The following is a 12367-nucleotide window of genomic DNA, read 5'->3' on the forward strand; positions in this document are numbered from 1 at the left end:
ATGATTTAGTCGTATTTACATAAAAAAGTCAGTATTTTAAATTTATTTCTCAGTCTTTTCCTTGTTCCGTAGAAGAAGACGTACATTGGACTTCCAGTTTAATGAGCAAATGTTCAAGTGAAGTCAAGCCGATTTTGCTTTAAAGTTTTCGACGAAGCGGGTTCATCACTATTTACGGTTTGGGTAACAGGCATTTCCTGTACCAAGAAGTAGAAAATATGCACATAGCAGACAAAAGGCAGGTGGTGCGCAGAAATACAAGTAAAGCAAACAGAAAATAGAGAACAGCTGAAACTAAGGATCATTGCTTTTTAGCATATGTACGACTACAACCTCATGGTTAAATATTCGTCTATCCCTCATCCCCCTCGTACAACTACGTATCTACTTAAAACTAATGAATCACGGATTTCATTTTTCAACAACAGATTGGCAGAACATAGTGCATCTACATATTAAGATGTTGATTCCACCAACAATCTCTACATTTCACTGTTAGTGCTATTTTCGAGCTCATACTAGTTTCAATCAGCTCAAGGTCGTAGTTAAGTGACCATTCGTTTGCAAAATAGAACTTAAAGACTAATATAGACACCTACTTTCACTAATTGTCCACTAATGAATAAGTAGCAACTAAGTAAAAATTGAGGACTACTGATTAGATTTTTCCTGAAGGGAACAAGAGTCCAAGAGTCCATTCGTAAATACACTTTCTAGCTTGACACTTCAACGCTTTTCATCGCAGTTTTTTGTTAATTCTACATTTAAGCACACTACCTACAGTAAGAAAAATGGTAAATTAATTTTTTTGCAAACAGTTTTTTATGTAATGATTCACAGGAGCTTTGGTCCCACAGTAATTTGTTCAGTAAGAAGAATGGTAAAGAAATTTTTTTGCAAACAGTTTTTTATGTAATGATTCACAGGAGCTTTGGTCCCACAGTAATTTGTTCAGTAAATAAAAACAGTATTCGCCGAAGTCAACAAAATCTGTACTTGTTTCAGCAGCTGACGATGTCATAAGTGTATATTACAGCAGGCTTACTTAAGCAGTGATCTATTCCTTTTCACTTTTGTTACACATATGTGCTTAATCAAAAATTCACAGTATAAAAGCGTAGGTTTCGTTGTTTGTTTACTTCAGTTTTCACTCATGTCATCTGTAAAAGAAGTTAATTTATCGAATGCTTTCTCAAATCAGAGAACAAATTCATTATGCTAATATATGAAGATATCTTCACAGATCCTGGTTACAAAATCCATTAATTTTACCAGATTTAGGAAAGTAAAAAAGACAACTACCTCAGTGTCACATGTTGCCTATTCAATAGGGCCTTGTATAGAGTAATTGCCATTTGCTACTTCTGTTCCGTAATGCAGACGATTTCGCGCGAGATTTAGGTAGTATTGGTTTTTCCAGCTAAATGAACATGACCTAACCTTTTGTCGTACGTGTTTTTTTTCTAATTCTGAAATGATCAGCCAGTGCCTAACGTCTTCTTCTAGAGTAGGTCCTTCTTTAGGGAGATGTGGCAAGGGGTTTATCCATTCTTTGGTTTCCTTATGGCTACTACGTAATTCAGCACCTGTGTACGGTGTTGTGTAAATAGGTAAAATATTTGCAATATATCTCAAGTGGTTCCATAAATTCTATTCATCATATGTGTTGTGTACTAGCATAAGTTCTTATTAACAGATGGAATTCTCTGAAAATACGTTCAGCCAGGTTACTTTGAGGGTGGTACTGGGATACCAAAATGTGCTTAAAACTACTGTCTTCTAGAGAAGTTTTCCGTTTCTTGCACGTAAAATTCGATGCATTGTTTTTGAAGAATGTGACAGGCTTCCCAACTGTTTTTATATATTGTTTGAAGATACTCCTAATAATAGTAGATGGTGACGTCGATCTTGTAACATACAGCCAGACATATTTCGAAAAGAGGTCGTACGCAGCTACTAAATAATTCCGTTTAGAGCAGAGCCTGCCACGGCGTGCCGAACTCCACGCGTGCAGCGAGCAGCGAGTGCGAGTCGCGTGCGGGCCAAGGTACGGCCTCTCACTCTGCTTTACTCGGTCCTTCTCGGAAGTACGCAGAACAGCGCGACATTTCATTTAGCATTGCGGTGCGCCATTTTTATCTCGATACAACTCTCCGACTTCAGCACAATCGTGCTGTCAACGCCGTTTAACCTTCGCTGTTTGTTCGTGGTATGAAGGGCGTTCACAGGTCCAGTGGCTATTTGCACAAAAACAGGCAGTGCAGCCTTCTGTCGTCGCAATCCTTTAAAATGAATGGGAATAACAGAAGAGAGGGATAAGATTTCTCAGTTCACATAAGCGACAGGTACTGCACATTTGCTATGAAACGACATTACAGTACCATGCAGAAAGAATTTATAGATTTAGTCGACAACGAAAGATCAAAAACGATCGACAGACGGGGTTTATTGTTCTGTACTTCGAGGAGCGGAAAGCTAAATTTGCAGACCTGGAGCAAGTGAAGAAATTGACGGTAGGAATAGTAAAATTTCTGAAGTCGCACGCATTATTCCGTTGTCAGTTGCAACAGTTTTCAGTAGAACTCATTGAGGGTATGGAGACTTCATATATTACCACTAAGTACATTCACTATTGCTGAATTTCTTAAGGAAAAAGAAGTGCAGGAAGGAAAGTTAGAACATTCGGAATAGAGTGCAGATTTCTCATTTTAAGTGGGTTGGGCTACATACTGCCCACAGTAAGAAATGGCAAGGTAACTTTTTTCTGATATGTTGGGGATGCATTTACAAAGAAAACTGCATTGTAGAAGGGGCCACCTGACAAAGACAGTCAGTTCCCTAAGCTCACTGGCGTTAAAGAAAAAGCGAGGTTTGAAGAATTCACTGTAAGATTGAAAGAATTACAAGGATAGTTTTATAAAGATTTTGAGGACATTGTAAATCTTACCTATTTCCGAGACAGTTTGCTGTTTTACTTGAAAGCGCCCCTCTACATGTGCAGATGTAACTAACAGACCTGCAAAAGTGGTACAATATTTCGAGCGACACATTTGTGTGAAAGATGTTTTTTTCGATTATGGGACTAAATAAGTCACAATTACGTGGCAACTTGAGTGTGAAACTTTGTGAAATTGCATCTGTCTGTATGCCGACAGTTTGTATCAGGTAAAAATTATATTATGTATTCAGTGCGGCCGGCCGCTGTGACCGAGCCGTTCTAGACGCTTCAGTCTGGAACCGCGCGACCGCTATGGTCCCAGGTTCGAATCCTGCCTCGGGCATGGATGTGTGTGATGCCCTTAGATTAGTTAGATTTGAGTATTTCTAAGTTCTAGGGGACTAATGACCTCAGATGTTAAGTCCCATAGTGTTCAGAGCCATTAGAACCATTTGATCTTCAGTGCGCCAAAAATAATTAGATAATGTTGAAAATTGTTTTTTTTTATGACCTATATTGTGGAGAAACGTGAAATATAAAAACAAGTAGCATGCAGTATGTCGGCATTGCCATTTAAATGCGGCGCATTCGCAGTTGTCCCCTCTTCCCCCTCTTCACCCGCAGGGTGGTGTGGTGGTGGGGGAAATTTGAAGCGAGGGTGAGCACTTTGGCACTCGTGATCTGCCGAAATCCAATGCAGCGGCTCTTATTGGTGGGCTTTGCTTTTCGAAACAGTAGACAAGTTTTTAACAGCTGTTACGCTTCGTATATTCGCAAAGTAGCAATATAAATTCACTTTCCTTAAACTTTTTGTGGGACCATAATGACCTGAAACATAATGACTATGACAAACTAACGTTGCTCTACAAGTATCTGGAATCCACGGACATCAGTTGTCGATAGAAACATTAAGTCTATGGAATAAAATATTGTTTTGCGATTTGTAATGCTGTAAAATTTTCTCAGGTGGTTTTTGTGTAAGTACAGATGTTATTTCAAGCCACTTCGGGTATGCATCTTCCTATGTCGCCCGTTGTTCCGCATATCTATATAGCATTGTTTGTAGTGGTGTCTTTTATTAACAATTTTCTGTAATAAGTTATTTATCGTGTTAAATCCGAAAGATCAGTTAGTCCTTGCAGTAGACATGACAAAAAGTCAGCCACAACATTATTCTTACCTTTTACATGCGTTTTTTCGGAACTGTATTCCTGAAGAAAATCTGTTTACGTTGTAATCCCAGGATGTAGTAGCTTACATGCCAATAAAAAGCTCAGCGCATGGTGGTCACGAAATTCATTAATGTCATTTCCGCAAGTGTAATAACTGACCTTTGTAAACGCCCATATTACAGCCAGAGTTTCTAACTCAGTACCAGAATATCCACCTTCACATTCTGAAAGCGTTCTGTTAGTAAAACTAATCATCTGTTATTTACAGGCATTTAAAATAGATGTGCACCAATTATTGGAAAGGGCGCACCTGTGGCAATGCAAAAATCTGAACTCATATGGGGATGACATAAGATCTCAAAAATTTACTAAAGCATTTATTACTGCATCGAAATCTGCTCGGCAGTTCTCTGGCCAGTGCTATACGACATTCTTTCTTAACACACTCAACAGCGTTAGACCCTTAACATACTGTACAGGTACAAAATGATGAAAGAGGAACAAAGGCCTGGAAAAGCTTTCAACTGTCGTTTTGTGTTTGGAGCGGGAAATTTTCACTGCACTAATATGGGTCACGTGTTATTCTTGGAGGAGATATGACATGAATCATAATTTTATTTCCTCTCGACCAAACGTTGATTTTTGCAAGTTAACTGTGACTACAGCTTGTGAAAATTTACTTAACATTCAGTCTAATAATTCGAGTTTTTCCTATGCAGCAGTTGCAGTCAGGATGTCATTGACATGTAGTGTTACTTCGTCTAGGAGATCTGGTCCGAGAGCTATAGCTAGTACCGTAATAAATACATCAGAACATAACGTTAAGTCCAAACGATAAAATACAAATCTGATAACTTCTCCTAGCATGAGCAAAATCTGTGGATTTAATAGACTCATTTGACTATAAGACCTGCCATTAGGAATATCAGAGATCTAGGCTAGTCAAATACCATACTACATGAAACTTTCGTAGCTGCTCTTCTAGATTTTCTCATTGCATGCGGACTGTTATTATTATTTTATTAATACCACGTGCATCCAAAAGGGGACTTACTTTGCCATTAGGTATATTTACTGCTAAAAATGGGCTACAGTGCAGTGGATGTGAGTGTTCAGTTACTTTCCATTGAAGCATTCGTATTATTTATCGATCAACATCCTGTCGTTCCGTCCAGGGAATGGAGTAAGATTTACAGCAAAATTTGTCATGTGACATCACGTCCATGTGGTACACATACATATTTATTAAGCTAGGTTTTACTTTAAGGGCGCATAAGTAATTCAAAAGTATGTTTCTTAAATCTAATTACTGTTCTGTTTTCAATAAGAAGATTCCATTGCCTTATCTTGTATACTGTATACACTGTATGCTCTGTTATTGTCATTTCTACCATAATGGGTTGAGAACCAATTTTCAGATATACTCTTTATCTTTAAAAATTGTAGTTGAATTCCTTGGTAACACTTACCATGTTCCACTGGGCTTTGTATTAAATCTACTTCAGTATCGTTGCCCTCGATGTTTAAGTATCACTTTCCCAAAGAAAATCCTAGCTATACGTCCTCTTCTCGGAAAAACTCCATACCAAAGAACCAGTCGACAACAAGATTTTTTTAGAATCAGGAACGGGCATAAGGTCAGTCCATTTCCAGCGAAAATGTTTACTTGTGTCTGCCATTTGGCAAGTTGCGACTTAGTATCTAAAGCTACAACAATACAACAGTTTTGTACTGGGTAGGTCAGTACTTTGTCTACTTCTTTAAACCTTTTAAACAAGTTTTGCGATAAAACATTAATACAGATACCTGTGCTTAATAATATTATGGTAGGATTTTTTTCCGAATGTGGCATGTATTAAGACTTGCGCTAAAACTTGTGTTCGTGTAGTGTGCAAAAGATGATCCATAGTCAACTCATCTCTGATATCAGTACCCTCATTATACCCCACCCCATGATACGACCGCCATCGGAGGGGTTAATGAGATTTAAACGAATTTGACACAACTTGTTTTTTTTATGAGTCATTAGTCTTCGGACTGATCTGATGTGATCTGCCACGAATTCCTCTCCTGTGTCAATCTTTTCATCTCAGATTAGCACTTCCAACCTACATTCTGAATTATCTGCTGGTTGTATTTCAGTCATTGTCATGCTTTACAGTTTTTACCATCTGTAGCTCCATCTAGTAACATGGAAGTTATTCCGAGACTCTTAACAGATGTCTTACCATTCTGTCCCTTCTTCTTGTCTGTGTTTTCCATACTTCATTTCCTCGCCGATTCTCCGGAGAACTTCCTCATTCCCTAACTTATTAGTCCACCTAATTTTCAACATTCTTCTGTAGCACCAATGCTTCGATTTTCTTCGTTTCCAGTTTCCCCACATTCCATGGCTCTGAGCACTATGGGACTTATGCGGCGAAGGCAACTACACTGAAGAACCAAAGAAACTGGCACATCTGCCTAATATCGTTTAGGACCCCCGCGTGCACACAGATGTGCCGCAACACGACACGGCATGGATCGACTAATTTCTGAAATAGTGCTGGAGGGAACTGTCACCATGAATCCTGCAGGACTATCCATAAATCCGAAAGAGTATGAGGGGGTGGAGAACTCATCTCAAAAGCATGTTGCAAGGCATCCAACATATGCTCAATAATGTTCAAGTCTGAGGAATTTGGTGGCCAGCGGTGGTGTCCAAAATCAGAAGAGTGTTCCTGGAGCCACTCTGTAGCAATTCTGGATGTGTGCGGTGTTGCATTTCCTGCTGGAAGTGCCCAAGTCCGTCGCAATGCTCAATGAAAATGAATGGATGCAGGTAATCAGATAGAATGCTTACGTACGTGTCACCTATCAGAGTAGTATCTAGTCCCATATAACTTCAGCTGCACACATCCCACAGCTTTACAGTCTCCAAAAACTTGATCAGTCCCCTGCTGACATACAGGATCCATAGATTCGTGAGATTTTCTCCATACCAGTTCAGGCCATCGGCTCGATACAATGTGAAACGAGACTCGTCCGACAAGGTATCATGTTTCCAGACATCAACAGTCCAATGTCAGTGTTGAAGGCCCAGGCGAGGCGTAAAGCTTTGTGTCATGAAGTCATCAAGGATAAACGAGTGGGCCTTAGGCTCCGAAAGCCCATATCGATTACGTTTCGTTGAATGATTCGCACTCTGATACTTGTTGATGCCCCAGCATTGAAATCTGCAGCGATTTCCGGAAGGGTTGCACTTGTGTCACGTTGAACGATTATTTTCAGTCGTCGTTGGTTCCGTTCTTGCAGGATCTTTTCCCAGCTGCAGCGATGTCGGAGAGTTTATGTTTTACCGGTTTCCTGATATTCACGGTACCCTCGTGAAATGGTAGTACGGGAAAATCTCCACTTCATCGCTACCTCAGAGATGGTGTGTCCCATCGCTCGTGCGCCAGTTATAACACTACGCTCAAATGTAGCAGCAGTAACCGATCTGACAACTGCGCCAGACACTTGTTTCCTTATATAGGCGTTGTCGACCTCAGCGCCGTGTTTTGCCTATTTACATCTTTCTTTATTTGAATACGCGTGCCTATACTAGTTCCTTTGGCCAGGAATGCCATTTTACCAATGCTAATCTGCTCGTTGTGTCCTCCTTGCTCCGTCCGTCATTGATTATTTTACTGACTAGGTAGCAGAATTTCCTTACTTTATCTACTTCGTAATCACCAAATATAATGTTAAGTTTCTCGTAGTTCTAATTTCTGCTGCTTTTCATTATCTTCGTCTTTCGACGACTATTCTGTACTCATTAGACTACTCGTTGCATTCAACAGGTGCTGTAATTCTTCTTCACTTTGTGTGTGTGTGTGTGTGTGTGTGTGTGTGTGTGTGTATTCCTAAAGGACCAAACTGCTGAGATCATCGGTCCCTAGACTTTCACACTACTTAAAGCAACTTATGCTAAGAACAACACACACACACACACACACACACACATATATATATATACACACACACACACACACACACACACACACACACACACACACACACACACACCAATGACCGAGGGAGGACTCGAACCTCCGGCGGGAGGGGACGCGCAATCCGTGATATGGCGCCTCAAACCATGCTGTCACTCCGCGCGGATCACCTTCGCTTTGACTCAGGACAGCAACGTCATCAGTGAATCTTATCACTGATATCCTTTGACCTTGCATTTTAATCCCACTTTTGAACCTTCTTCTATTTGAGTTGTTGCTTCGTCGTGTAATGATTCAACAGCAAGGTGAAAGACGACAACCCTGTCTTACACCCTTCGCCCTTCGTTCTTTGGAAAGTCTTATTGTTCCTTCTTTATTGTTGTATATACTGTAGATTGCCCGTCTTTCTCTAAGGGTTAACGTATTTTTTGAGAATTTCTAACATCTTGCGCCATTTGACATTGTCGATCGCATTTTCCAGGCGACAAATCCTATGTACGTGTCTTGATTTTTCTTTAGTCTTGCTTCCATTGTCAGCTGCAACGTTAGAGCTGCCTCTGTGATGCCTTGACCTTTCATAAACCCAAATTGGTAAGGAATTAACACATCTTCCATTTTCTTTTCAGTCTATATATTATTATTGTCAGCAACTTGGATGCATGAACTGTTAAGCTGATTGTGCGATAGTTCTCGCATTTGTCGACTCTTGCAATCTTCGGGATTGTGTGGATGATGTTTTACCGAAAGTCTAATAATATATAGCCGGACATACCAACATGAATAGTCGTTTTGCTGCCACTTCCTCCAAAGATTTTAGAAATTCTAATGGAATGTTATCTATCCATATTACCTTCATCGATCTTAAGACCTCCAAAGCTCTTTTAAATTCTAATATGGAAACCCCTACCTTTTCTATATCGACTGCTGTTTCTTCTCCGATCACGTCTTTAGTCAAATCTTCCGCCACATAGAGGCCTCCAATGTACTCTTACCACCTCTCCGTTCTCTCCTCTGCATTTAACTGTGGAATTCTCATTGCACTCTTAATGTTACCACCCTTGTTTTTAATTTCATAGAAGGTTGTTTCGACTTTTCTGTATGCTGAGTCAGTCTTTTCGACAATCTTTTCTTTCTCGATTTCATCACATTTTTCATGCAGCCATTTCACCAGAACATCCCTGTACTTCCCATCTATTTCATTGCTAAGTGACTTGTATTTCTGTATTCCTGAATTTCCCTGAACATTTTTGCACGTCTTTCTTCTATCGATCAACTGAAGTATTTCTTCAGCTATACATGGTTTCTTCGCAGTTACCTTCTTTGCTCATTCATTCTTCCTTCTTCAGCCTAATCTTCATCATTACCAAATTGTAATCTGAGCCTATATCTGCGGCTGGGTACGCCTTAGGATCCACTATATGATTACTGAATGTCTGCTTGACCATGATGTAATCTAACTGAAATCTTCCCGTATCTCCCCGTCTTTTCCAGGTACACCTCCTCCTCTTGTGTTCCTTGAACAGAGTATTCCCTATTAACATCTGAAATTTATTGCAGAACTCAGTCTTTCTCCTCATCCATTCCTAATACCAAGCCCATATTCTTCGTTTCTTCTACGTTTACCCCTACAATCACATTCCAATGCCCCATCACTATTAGATTTTCATCTCCTTTTACGTACTGTATTACCAGTTTAGTATTCTCATATACTTCATCTTCGCCTTGCAACGTCGGCACGTATACCTAAACTATCGTTGTCGGTGTTGGTTTGCTTTCCACTGAACTGCTCACAGTAATATATTCTCTGCTCTACCTTCCTATTCCTAACTAATCCAACTCCTCTTATATCATATCCTGCCGCTGTTGATATTACCCTATACTCATCTGACCAGAAATCCTTGTCTTCTGTCTACTTCACTTCACTGACACCTATACCTGGAGTGAGCCTTAGCATTTCCCTTTTCAGTTTTTTTAGCTTCCCTACCACGTTTAGACTTGTGACATTGCACGCCAGACTTGTAGAACGTTGGAGTTTTATAGGCCGGCTAGAACTTGTTGTGTGACTTGCTGCAGTAGGACTGGCGTAATACTCACATACTTTATTAAAAGTCGGTGGGGTGCTTTGAACCATGCCCTTGACTTACATAATTCCTGTTGTTGCTTTGCACCTTGTGCGTTTATTTGCTCACGCCACTCTGGTAAATCGTCATTTACTGTGACATTGATTTGACTTAATTCTGATCTTATAGATTTGCCGGAATTGTCTCGCTCGGACACAGTGGTAGTGAGTATTTCATCTACGACTTGCTCTATTACTGAACTTAGTTTGTCATTTACTTCTATATCCTTTTGCGGAAGCCACAGTGAAAAGTTAGCAGGCAATTTTTCTGTCTTACTAGATCGTATTCGTAATTCTTTGGTTAGCTTTTGTATTTCTTTGGACTGTTTTTCAAATTGCGTGGTTATGTCGTACCTCATTACCCTAAGCTCTTGCAAGAATGAAGGAAGGCGATCAGTTGGTATTTGTGTGTTCATGTGTTCATTTCACTGAAATATCGTCCATCGGAACATTTGTTTCACGTAAAAGACTATCATGATTGGTGAATTGTACTACGTGCAATATCACCTAATTGCCGGCCGCCGCGGTGGCCGAGCTGTTCTAGGCGCTTCATTTCGGAACCGCGCAGGTCGAATCCTGCCTCGGACGTGGATGTGTGTGATGTCCTTAGGTTAGTTAGGTTTAAGTAGTTCTAAGTTCTAGGGGACTGATGACCTCAGATGTGAAGTCCCATAGTGCTCAGAGTCATTTGAACCATGTTAGATCACCTAATTGAGCATCATTTTCACACAATAAGTAAACTGTGATAATATCTGCTTCAGTTTCAGAGTGCGATTCCAGATCGGATCTGCATGTTAGCAAACTCGTTCTGTTCAGCGTCAAGCTCTGTGTTGTTATCTTCCTGTGTGGTAATTTTAGAAATCTTGCCTATTTTCATCATAAAAATTATGTAAATTAAATATTTATGCAAAAATTTTGAGTGAATATGATCTGAAAGAACATCTAATAGATAACAATATCCTATTCAGAAATGCTGGTGCAGCAGTGAAATGCCGCACACTCCATTACTGATAACGTAATAGTCAGCCATCTTGTGACTTACATTCACAATGCCAAAATTTAACATAGATAATATTGGTGCAGCAGTGAAATGCCGCACACTCCATTACTGATAACGTAATAGTCAGCCATCTTATGACTTACATTCACAATGCCAAAATTTAACATAGATAATATTGTTATTGAATGAGATGGATGAAAATTTCAATACTTAATGCCGTACGCAGCGTTAGAGACTAAAATTACGCGTCGCAGTGTCCTTAACCTCAAATAGTGATGCGTTGACGTTCTCAAAATGATTTCTGGGTTTGATGAATGGATTTCTCTGATACTTTCCTTTCTTTTTTACCTCTGGTTTTCTTTATAAATATCAGTTCTCAATTGAGATGTTGTACATGCAACATAGAAAAACAAACAAGTTTAGATGATTATAATTCCTTCCGTGGTTACTCCACTTATAATCGCTCTTTCTGTTTAGTAAGCCGTTAATATTGTTTGAAGTAAGACTAAAAGCCGGAAGAGAGAGAAGAGCGATTATAATGAGATGAATGACGAAAATCGGCGAAGCCTGTGTTGTAGGCCCATCTTTAACACGATGATGCGTGACAGTGGAAAGATGATTAATCAGTTATGTGCATCAGAATTAACTTTGGAGTAAACTATCGCTTATAAATTGGCATCGGACGTCGTTACGATGTAATTAAATGAAGTTAGATTCGTTTTCTGGAAAATTCTGTGAGCACTGAATGCTGCAAATGGCGGCCGATCCATTGCATCGCCATATTAAGACGACCAACAACGAATATTTGCTGAAAAGCATTAAAAATTATTAAGTGAGGTCAAAGAGTAAATTAAATAACACACATGAGTAAAGCGAATATTCACATTATTCCAGTTCAGCTTATCTAAATTAGCATCGTAAGACAAAACCTTTTGTTATACCCGTTGACTGAGACGGTTGCGAGAGAAGAGAGAGAGTACAAGACAGCATTGAGACATTAGCATTTTTCATAAAACAAAATGGTATCGTAAATAAGTCACAGAGCATCTCTGATATCTGGAGGCTGTGATTCTAAATGTGGGACTGCAGAAGACGAAACGTCACCGAGTGCGTTTGAGGACATTTTTGTCGGCGGGAAAATTGACGGCACTACATTTTGGGATTCGC

The sequence above is a fragment of the Schistocerca piceifrons genome, chromosome 1, assembly GCF_021461385.2.
Source record: "Schistocerca piceifrons isolate TAMUIC-IGC-003096 chromosome 1, iqSchPice1.1, whole genome shotgun sequence".
NCBI lineage: Eukaryota > Metazoa > Arthropoda > Insecta > Orthoptera > Acrididae > Schistocerca > Schistocerca piceifrons.